Source organism: Lactuca virosa, chromosome 2 (assembly GCF_052849685.1).
Source record: "Lactuca virosa cultivar CGN04683 chromosome 2, Lactuca_virosa_CGN04683_v6, whole genome shotgun sequence".
Lineage (NCBI taxonomy): Eukaryota > Viridiplantae > Streptophyta > Magnoliopsida > Asterales > Asteraceae > Lactuca > Lactuca virosa.
Window position 1 is genome coordinate 76,483,862 of NC_136427.1, and position 11,784 is coordinate 76,495,645.

The following is an 11,784-nucleotide window of genomic DNA, read 5'->3' on the forward strand; positions in this document are numbered from 1 at the left end:
GGCACCGCTCCCTTTTCCATTTGCGTTGATGGTGCTAAGTTGTGCCATGACGGCTGTCATAACGGCTGTTATGGTGGCTTGAAATGTAGTGAGGTCCATTTGTAGAGCTGGTGTTTCGCCGGTAGGCTGGTTACTTCCTTGTTGCGGCATGATTCTGTTGCATGGCACGAAACATGCTCGTAAGTAACTATGGTCGTTGCTAGTTGTATCTTATCTATATTTATATATATACATTTATGTATAGACGTATATAAATTTCATGTTTTGTTGTATGATTCCTAAATGTTTCGACCACATTATCAAAATGTGCTTATGGTTGTAAGTAGTAGGTATTGTACGAACGTTAAGTTATCAAAATAGAACATAATTGTCATTACATTAAGTTATTTCGGGTTACAGGGGTCTTGGAGAGCGTACCTCTCTTGATTTACTACTAGTAGTTGTGATGAAAGATGCAATAAATCTAAGACATAGTGTGAATTGGATAGTTACTAACTCACACGACTATACTGTTGGGTTTTGAACATTCTAACACTCCTATGGTATACATGCAACCCTATAAACCTTGGATCTATGTTTTCTCTATTATACATGCAAATATTAACTATTCCAAGGTTTCATCCTAACTAGCATATTATGAAGCACCTATACTACAAAGTTCTAGTTAGATGACATACCTTTTGATGTAGCTTGATGTATTCAAGCTTTAAGAGCTTAGCCCCAATAGTGTGGAAGCCTCAAATGGAATCACAAATCACCAAAACACCTTGGAAGAACTTGAGAGAATATGTATGCACACTAAAATCGGCCCACTCTTATTTTCACACACTTGTGCCAATTTTGTGAGCCAAGGACCCCTTTATATATTATGGAGGATTAGGGTTACATCCATGTAAACCCTAATACCCATGACATTTCATTTACATAGGATCCATGGGTTAAAAGCTCCATGGACCATCCATGAAAGCTTAGCCCAACCTAAATGAACTTGGCCCATTCCATATATATATAAGAGTCCATATTTAATTAGTTCTTTTTGATCACTTAATTAATTCTAAATTAATTCTTCATCAATACTAATTAAATAATATGATTCCATATTAATATATTAGAACTTATAATATATTAATATAAATCATAAATATACTATTCAAAAGACTATCCATATAAATTGTGCCGGTGAAGTGCAACCCAAATGGACCATACCGGGTCGGGTCAAGTACATACCAAATATAGTTATGGACTTAGACATTAATCCAACATATACTAGTCTATCGTATGTGAAAATGGCACACAAGGTGCCCAACCATTTCACTCATTTCGTGAGTTGCCTCCTCCTCTCTCTGTTCTGCTAAGGCTGCCATAGCCTCAGCTACAAGGACTTATTGTCTCATGGTGGCCACTTCCTCCTCTAAGGAGTGTAGACGGTTCGTAATGTTTTCCTGCTCTGCTTGCTGGATCAGTATAGCTCCTAAATGGTGTTCTTGTTCTTCGCGGAGGCGTCGAATTCGCATTGTCGCGTTTCGGGATTCGCCTCCAATCTCCATTACCTCATGATGGAGAGCCTGAACCAGGGTGTCTAGACGGGCCACTTGTGGTACAATTGGAAGTAGTTCTTGATTTGCGAAGGTGCTGGGGCCTGGAGTATGGTGTAGTGGGTGCATGCCTAATGCGGATCGTTGGTCGTCTCCTCTAGCCCAGACATGTAGTTGGGTTGCCCCCTGTGGAGGTGCATCCTAGAAGGGAGGAGGCAAAAGGGTCTCTCCAGCATCTTCATCCTCGTCCGACTCTTCATCAGAATCCTCCCCCTCGTAATCCACCTCTTGGTATTCCTCGGGACCTACTTCTGGGTTCTCCTCATGAATCTCTTCTAGCTCTTCATCGATCCATCTGTTGGCCACCATGGCAGGGTAGTGGGGGCCTTCCTGGTGAAATTCAGCCATGTTGTCTGTGCGAGAACAGAGGTATGAGAAATACGTAGAGGGCTTAAGTGTGTGGTTCTTATGGTATCCCAAAATACTCCTATAGTATTTTAAATGTTGCGTTTGATTCTTGATATCTTAGTGTTGGTAAGTGTTTAGACTCGTCGTTCACTACGACTATTTCCCAACATATGCTAGTTACACCCCAGATAAATATATTTGATCAGGCTATATCTATTCAAGGTATAATTACATATCCCAAGGCCTACACATAGCTTTCGACTCATCATACTACTTTTATTATCCTCTCGTTATGACACCGCCCTAATTTGTATGTACTTATACTTTACTTAAACTATTATGATATTTTGAAAGTATATTTGTAGTCAGAGTGTTTTAGCCCCATTGTATTTATATTTGTATATCTTGTATGGTTTGATATACTAGTTTACTATAAACAATGCTCTGATACCAATCTGTCACACCCCCGAACCGGAACTGCGGAAACGTCCGAGGGCGGATGACGTCATTGTATAGTATCATAACAATTGAATATGAATGAAACATAGCAACAAAAACATTCATACATTGGGAATTCAAGTTTACATTGTTTACAACTTTGCTTGCTCAAAAGTGAAATACAAATAACTAAAAAGTAGAAAACATGCCACAACGACGTCGACCCTCAAAATGGTTTGAATACCTGTTTACTGATTTCCTAAGAATACAAGTGATTTTGAAAAAGTCTCAACAATTAAGTTGGTAAATTCATAAGCATTTTGTATGAGAAGGATTTGTAATGTTTTTATGTAAAATGATTTTGTATACTTCTAGAAAATCCGATATTTTCTTTAAGATAAACTGTAAATGTATGTATTTCCTTCATATTTTTTCCTTGTAAAATGATAATGTATGTTTCCAGAAAATCCAATATTTGCTTAAATATGAACTGTAAATGTATGTATTACCTTTGTATATTTTCCTTGTAAAATGATAATGTATGTTTCCAGAAAATCCAATATTTTCTTAAATGTGAACTGTAGTCTTAAACCCTAACACCAAAATGTAGGTAATGCTGTATTGAAAATAGTATGTAGTTTCATCTTTTTATAAACCTAATGAAGTGTAAGTTACTCTGTAAACCAAATCGTTTTGTTAATCCCTATGTGAGTTATTATAACCATGCTTGATATGACTGATATGCCTGAACGTCGTTCTTCAGGCGTCGGAGTCGGTAGACTTTTGTCACCCTAGTCTTGCCGTTCTAACTGCAGCGAACAGCAGAGGTGTTGAGTTGTCAATCTCGTATAGATCTATACACAACTATCTCGCTCTCCCTCAAGGAGACTCTGGTTATAATGCAGGACTTAAGGTGTACGCTAGGTAGGTACAGTGAAGGAACGTTTCACAAGAGGATCAACAGATTTACATGAACTATGACTCATTTTTCTTGTAAAATGAAATAATTATACCTTTGTAAATTTATATGGTTCTTCTGAAATGAAAGTGTAATTTTGTGACTCCCAAACTATACCAATTATAGTTTAACTTGTATGTTTGTTGAGACTATTTATATATTCTTTTGTATAAATATAAAGTTGTAATCTTGTCTAGTGTCAAAATATGTAATCAAAGCATGATATCTTTGGGTTGTAACCCACCAAAATAGTAAATGACTATATGTAATCATTTTTGCTGAAAAAAGCTATCTTTTAGGAAAAGTTTCCAAAACCTTGTCGTTTTTCAAATCATACTTTCCTTATGAAATTTGTAGCATATAATGAGTTATGTTTTGTTAACTTTGCATATCAAACTAATATATCACATATATTTTATATAAAGTAGTGATAATCAGATCTTATTGTAACCTCCCGAGTCCTTAGTATATTGTTTAATTATTTTATATTCATTTTGGAAGGGGGACTCGACGAGTTGGAGGCCACAACTCGTCGAGTAGAGTTTCAGATAGCCCCGGGACTTTTAGAGTCTACTCGACTAGTCGGAGGACCCCGAATCAACGAGTAGGTGCTGAGTGAGAAAGCCCTAATTTTCAGCGTTTGTGTCCTATTTAAAGGACCTTAAGCCCTCATTTCCGCCTCCCTTATCACCCTTCTACTTTGTGAGAAACCATAATCGAGTGTATTCGTTTGTGAGAGAAAGAAAAGCTAACTTTGAGTGTTCTAGTGCACATTTGGAAGGGGAGTGAAGACCATCAAGGGTTGGAACGAGAATAGGCTTTTGGATCAAGAGTTTTTTGGTGCTAGCTTCTGTTTGGAGGTAAAAAGCTACCACCTTGATCATCTTTTTCGTTAGATCTCTTTCTAGGGAGTTTTAGGGCTTTCTCCCATCCATCTTTTGGGTATTGAGTCATTTGAGCATGACATGAAGTTGAGACATCAGATCTGGACTGAAGGAGGTCCCTTGAGTCCAAAGATCCAAGCTTTATCAAGCTAGAGACAAGCTTTTATGCATTAAACCCCATATAGAGCTTATTATGGCATTTTGAGCCCTAGATGCCATGAATGGACGTAAAGCTTGAAGCTTTACATGGTATTTCACACTTGGGAGGCTAGATCTAGAGTTTAGGACATTATTTCAGATTAGAATCGTCGAAATGAGAATTGGTCTAGAGGGACTCGACGAGTGCATGAGCCAACTCGACAAGTCAGCAAGGGTTTCCCCGATAGTCTGAACGCGCTACAACTTGGCGAGTTGGTGAGACAACTTGACGAGTTGAGTTGGGGTTTTCCCGATTTCCTGAGGACAGGGGAGCTTGACGAGTCACATAGTTGCACTCGCCGAGTTCGGTCAACATGGGCTGTTGACTCGAGTGTTGACTTTCGTTGAATTTTAGGGTTGGTTAGTAGTGGATTTTGGAGACCATGGAGGGGCAAAATGGTATTTTCACCATTTTGAGACCTAGTGGTAGAGTTAGCTTGGTGGTTATTACAAATTGTTGATTAGAGATAATTATATTATGTAGGCGGAGTCTAGACTATTTGTGGGGTGCTAGATATACTTGCTTACTTACGAGGTGAGTCTTCTCACTATACTTATCTGGGTGGTAATGCTGTGTGACCAGAGGGTCTTATTTGAGTTATCGACCGGAGGGTCCTATGTGTTTTTATAGAGTTATGTGATATTATGCATCTTTTGTTTGTGATATATGTTATATTATTCTGTGCATTACTGAGTTAGGATCGGATGGTCCAAACCAAGTTGTGAGATCGGAGCGTCCTCACTGAGATACAGGAGTGGAGGGTCCGACCCGAGGTGTGAGACCGGGGGGTCTTCACTGAGACACATGACCGGAGGGTCCACACCGAGCCGTGAGACCGGAGGGTCCTCACTGGGACGCAGGACTGGAGGGTCCATGACGATCTAGAGCCATGAGAGGCTTATTATTTGTGTATGTGGTATATTGGGGAACTCACTAAGCTTCGTGCTTACAGTGTTGTCTGATATTTGTTTCAGGTACATTTCAGGATCGCAGGAAGGCGCCGGCTTGATTGTGCACACAAGATGGAGTTTATGATTTTGAGGATCCTGGATTTTATCAAACAATTTATGATTTGTGTTTTTGACAATTTGACAATTGTTGTTTTTGAAATGTGATATTGAGAATTATGTGGTTTTGAAAATGAAAAAAATTGTCTGAAAATTTACGGTGTTACACTTATGCAAATAATATCTTATTTTTAACATAAGGATGAAAACATGTAAGTCTTTGTGTTATGAATAATGTTTTACTTGTATTCCCCCCCCCCACCATAAAAGCATGAAAAAGCTTGAAAATGTGGGGGTATGAACTCACCTTTAGTGGATTTGTGGGCTATTTGAGAAGATAGTGTGAAGGTTTCCAAGCCTAACACTTGAAGGTGGTGGTTGAACTTTCTTGGCAAGAATGTTATCCTAAGAGTTTAGCGTATAATAATATGTGTAAATGGGATGAACTTATCATAAAAGATGTAAAGAATGCTAGATAATCTCGAAATTACTTACCAAAATCTAAGAACAATGAAATCCTTGGGGGCTTTGTGCTTAATCTTTAGAGAAATTAGTGTAGAATGAGGAAATGAAAATGGTGGGACTTATGGATACTTCCTGCCATGTTTAAAGGGTGAAGAGTGATAAGATTTTTACTTGGTTAACTGTTGGACCTTTCTTGGATATATGTTGGATTATTGCGTGAGATACTGTGAACTTTGCATGGGAAAGGGGTGACATATCACATCTTAAAGTCAACGACTCTTATCTTAGTCATAGAATAATATCCACTGGAAACTCAATAGAAATCATGCAAGGCTATGAGATTTCGGCCATACATGACCGAAATCACCTTGTTCCATGGTGATTTTGGTTCTAACTCCCTCATACATTGTCGTTTTTGGCCTTAATGGGTCCTAGCATGTGTTTTCGGCCTTAGTGAGCTTGTAGGGTCTTGATTTCGGTCCTAGTGTTTCCTATACATTGTGATTTTGGATTTGGTGTTTCCTAATCATTAAATGGCTAGAGCCCTATGCTTAAGATTATAAGGCAAGGTACTAGTTCATGATTTATGTTTCAACTATTTGATTTGTCTTGACTTGTTATGGTTTGTTTACTTTCAAAAGCTTGTTATAACTATGATTTCCAAGGTATATATATATATATATATATATATATATATATATATATATATATATATATATATATATATATATATATATATATATATATATATATATATATATATGTAACATCCGGATTCCCAGGTATTTTATTTTAATCATTGATTTTGAGTTAAAGGGAGGGACTCGACAAGTTGACGCCTAGACTCGTCGAGTAGGGTCGCGATTCGCTGACTGGATTAATGAATGGACTCGACGAGTCGGCTATGTGACTCGACGAGTCTGTGCTGGTGACAAAAACCCTAAATCTTTGGGCTTGTGCCCTATTTAAAGGTCCTTATGGCCTTCATTTGCGGCCACTTACTCCCCTGAGAAACCCTAGAGAGCGAAGAGAGCTTAGAGAGCAAGGGAAAGGTTAATTCTTCATCCTTTTGGTGTAATCTTGCAAGAAGCAGTGGGAAAATCCAATCTAGATCGATTGTGGAGCTTGGATCTGTGTTGTTCATACTAAGACTCGCTTCTGGAGGTACAAATCCTTTCCCATTTCGTGTATTTGATATATTTCTTGAATCTAGGGTTCCTTGCATCTTTTTGAGTTGGATCTTGAAGCATATGATGTCCCAAAGTGGTGTAGATGTTAGATCCGGACCATGGGAGGTCCAAAAAGTCCCAACCTTCCAGCTTTATGCTGTTTCATGAGAGTTTTGAGAGTAGGTTATCATTTTAAGGGATATTTCTCCATTCATGGCCTTGTATGTGTTGCATGAACGTAAAGTTTGAACCTTTACGTGACTTTTGAGTGCTAGAAGGTTAGATCTACTAGTTAGAGAAGCAGATCTGACCTCAGAAGGTCATTTGAGTGTTGCCATGGAAGGGACTCGCCGAGTCCATAAGGGGACTCGACGAGTCGAGTCGGGTTACCCCGCTATTCATGACCAGTGGTAACTCGTCGAGTGGAAGGTTCGCTCGACGAGTCGAGTGAGGTTTAGAAAGACCCAGAGGACACGCTTGGACTCGTCGAGTCACCTATGTGCACTCGACGAGTCTGGTCAAAGTTGACCGTTGACTGTCGTTGACTTTTAGAGTCTAGTCAATGTTTGGACTATTGAGCCATTGGAGGGGTAAAATGGTCTTTTACCCTCTTGAGAGAACTTAGAGAGGGAATAGTCTAGCCTTTGAGAGTCGTATTAATTAGAGTAATTATTTTATGTGATTAGGCGGAGGCTAGATCAGTATTTCCGAGTTCGAGATTTACCGAGTTACCCGAGGTGAGTCTTCTCACTATACTTTACCTTGAGTGGTAAGTAGAGTTATGTGACAGAGTATCTTGTATGTTATGTATGTGATGTGTTGCGCTGCATTATTTCTATGTGATTTATGCTGTGTTTATTCCAGAGTTTACAGAGTTAGGACCGTAAGGTCCACAGAGTTAGGACCAGAGGGTCCACAGAGTTAGGGCCAGTGGGCCCACAGAGTTATAGCCTCGAGTGGCTGATATGTGTTATATGTGGTATTTTGGGGAACTCACTAAGCATTTATGCTTACAATGTTTTGTGTTATGTGTTTCAGGTACCAGTGAGGATCGCGGGAAGGCGTCGGCATGATCAGTACACACTTGTGGAGTTTTTATGTATTGTGATCTTGGGATGAATTTTATGGATTTGATATGAGATACATTGAGATTGATAATATTTATGAATGAAATTATATTTTTAAAAGTGAAAAATTGTTTTGGAATTTACGTTGTTACAAGTTGGTATCAGAGCCTTGGTTTGAGGGATTCGGATGCACCTTCGAGCGCATTTGAACTCAAACTGAGGATTTGAGAAACTTTTCGAAATAAAACAAAATTTTTCTAAAGGAATAAAAGATTTTGAAAAAGAGCAGAGCAGAGCAGTGTGTACGATCTGCCAGCGCCCGAACGGTGATTTACCAAAATACCCTTATATTATGTGTTATGAGATATGATATGATATGTTATGCATGCTAGAGTAGGCTAGGTATTCTTATTAGGACTAGAGTGGCCTGATTTGTGATGCCTTAGCCTAGGGGTTTTGCTGCTAGGAGATTCTTGAGAGTGAGTAGATAGCAACGAGGAGCTTATGAGAGGTCTGCTAGAGAGTAGCCTATGCATAATGAGAGTAGAGTACTTGGGATTTGGGATCCTAGGAGGAGGACTTGGGGTGAATACTGATGCGGTGTGGACAGTAGTATTGGGCTCGTACTACGGAAAACATCGGATCAGTGCTCAGTCCAAGTAAGAATCCTTATGGTACTAAGGAACAAGTAGGGCTGAGTTATCGAGTGTGAGTATGCTCGGGCGAGTCTCTGATATTTCTTATGTTGTATTTCAGAGACATCATGGTTGGGACACGCCACAGACTAGAGACCAGCGGTGTGAGTGACGAGGAGCTTCGTCAGATGATCCACGAGGAGGTGGCTGCGGCTATCCGCGCAGAGATTCCGGAGATGTTTGGGTCTATTAAGACCACATTGATTGAGACCTTTGATGAGAGATACGTAGCGGTTACTGAGGCTGCAGCCGCTGCAGCTACCGCAACTGTTGCTGCTGCTAGACCTCAGGGTGGTGATTCGTTCCTATTCCGGGAGTTCAGCAACACGAAGCCACCAGAGTTTGATGGGATGCAAGATCCGATTGCTGCGATGAGATGGGTTTCTGACATTGAGGGATGCTTCTATACGTGTTCATGTCTAGAGCATCTGAGAGTTCGGTTCGCGCTGAACCAGCTTCGCTTGGGAGCGAAGGACTGGTGGATGTTTGTGACAGCACACTATTCTTCTGCAGAGCTTGCCGCGGTGACCTGGGAGAGGTTCACCGCTATGTTACGTGACGAGTATGTTCCCCCGGTGGAAAGGGAACGGTTGGCCCAGGAGTTCTTGACCCTCAAGCAGGGTACTGAGTATGTTACTGTGATCACCAGGATGTTCCATGAGAGGGAGATGTTCTGCCCTGAGCACGTGTCTTCCGAGCAGGCACGCATGAGTCGATATTTGAGCATTTTGAGGAGAGACATCTGCGAGTTCGTGGCGAACTCGTCATACCGGACATTTTCCGAGCTTCAGGCGAATGCTCGGAAGAGGGAGATAGAGCTTGAGACTCAGGCTAGGGAGGAGGCGGAGTCTCAGGGGAGGGATCGGTGACCGGCACAGTCCCAGCCAGCAGCCAAGCGGGCCAAGCCCGCCGATTCGAGATCAGGGAACCAGAAGGGCCGCACTTGTGGCAAGTGCGGCAAGGGTCATGAGTTGATTTGTAGAGCAGGGTCTTGCAACAAGTGTGGCAAGGAGGGGCACATGGCCAAGGATTGCCCCAAGGGGTTTGCAGTCTGTTTCCACTGCAACTAGACCGGAAACCGGAAGGCCGAGTGTCCGCAGCTGCGGGGTTTAGCACAGGGAGCATCGCAGGGATCTGCCCCTGCTACTGTACGAGCTACCGAGAGTCAGCGGGTGAAGGCCGAGGCACCGAAGGCACGAGGGAGAGCCTTCCAGTTGACAGCGGAGGAGGTCGCAGCGCCCGATGTCGTGGCTGGTACTTTTCTTGTGAGTTCTGTGTTGGATTAGTGTCTAAGTCCATAACTATAATTGGTATGTACTTGACCCGACTCGGCATGGTCCATTTGGGTTGCATGGCATCGGAACGTTTGGATAGACCGTTTATGAGGAAAAGACATTTTGTGACATATTAATATATTATAAGTTCTAATATATTAATATAAAATCATGTTATTTAATTAGTATTGATCAAGAATTAATTTGGACTTAATTTAGTGATCAAAAAGAGACTAATTAAATATATGGGGATTGATTGTGTAAATCATTCATTCTTATATATGTGGGCTTATGATCCAAGATTCCTTATGTTGAGTTTAACCCATGTGGTGATCCATGGATACTCCATGGAGGTTAAAACCCATGGAGCATAAGGAATGGGTAAAGTCATGAGTTACATGGTGTAACCCTAATAGCCACACTATATAAGAACCCCTTTAGTTCAAGAAATTGGCACTAGTGATACATACTTTGAGGGCTAGCCAATTTGAACATGTATGTCTTCTTCTCATGGTTATTCCAAGAGTTCATGATGTTGTGTGAACCATTTGAGGTGTCACACTTGGGGCACTAGGCTCTCAAGCCTCATGGAGTCAAGCAACAATATCAAGGTATGTATTCTATCTATTTTATTATCCTAGTATCAATGTTTTGGTATGCTAGTTAGGATAATACCGTGGATAATCATATTTGCTTGTATAATAGAGAAAACATAGATCCAAGGTACTTAGGGTTGAATGTACACTTAGGAGTGTTAGAATGCTCAAAACCCATCAGTGGTATCAGAGCCTAGGCTTGTTTTCAATTATACTTGATGCAAATTGCTGAAAAATGCTGAAAAAGTCGAATTTCGGGCATTCTGGGCACTGTACTCGCCGAGTCCACTGATGAACTCGCCGAGTACATGAAGAAAATCATCCTACTCGGCGAGTAGGTTGATACACTCGACGAGTAGGAGCCCCAGACAGCATATTTTCGAGGTTTTTTGGCTAGAAATGGACTAGGAACATTACCATAAGCTGTTTTTGAACTTATAAACTTGTTTTTGATGTGGTAATGTTCATACTAATCCAATTTCAAAGATAATTGTCAATAGATTCATGTTTTGTATTAGTTTAGTGATTAGGCTAATTACATGAAAAGTTTGATTTGAATTATCTTGTTCTTATGAGTTGCTTAGATTAATAGAAAAGTTAATTGATTATGTGTTTTCAATCCATTTTAATCTAAGAGTTGATTCTAAAATGTGTTTTTGTAACTTGTCCTCAAGTTATATGAAAAGTCACATTTAAGTTTCATAAAACTCATAAAAGTTGGCAATGGTTACAAAAAATGAAGAGTCTTGTCCTCAAGTTATGGAGGTTCAAGAGTCACTTCATTAAGTAATAAAATGTGTAACCTTAATTAATTCCATAAGTTATAAAATAAAGAAAAGTTATATTCTTTTATTAGTTTAAAGTCTTCCATAACTTGTCCTCAAGTTATGGAACTTGAAGAGTTTTTAATTAAAACTAATTTAAACACATAAGTTATGGAATTAATTAGTTTTGAATAGTTACAAAACTTGCCCTCAAGTTTTGGAATTTGAAAAGTTTCACTTATGAATACTTTAATTCCAAGTTAGACCTTAGAATTTTAAAAGTTAAAATTCAAACCCTTATACTATTATTATAATTTTAATTATA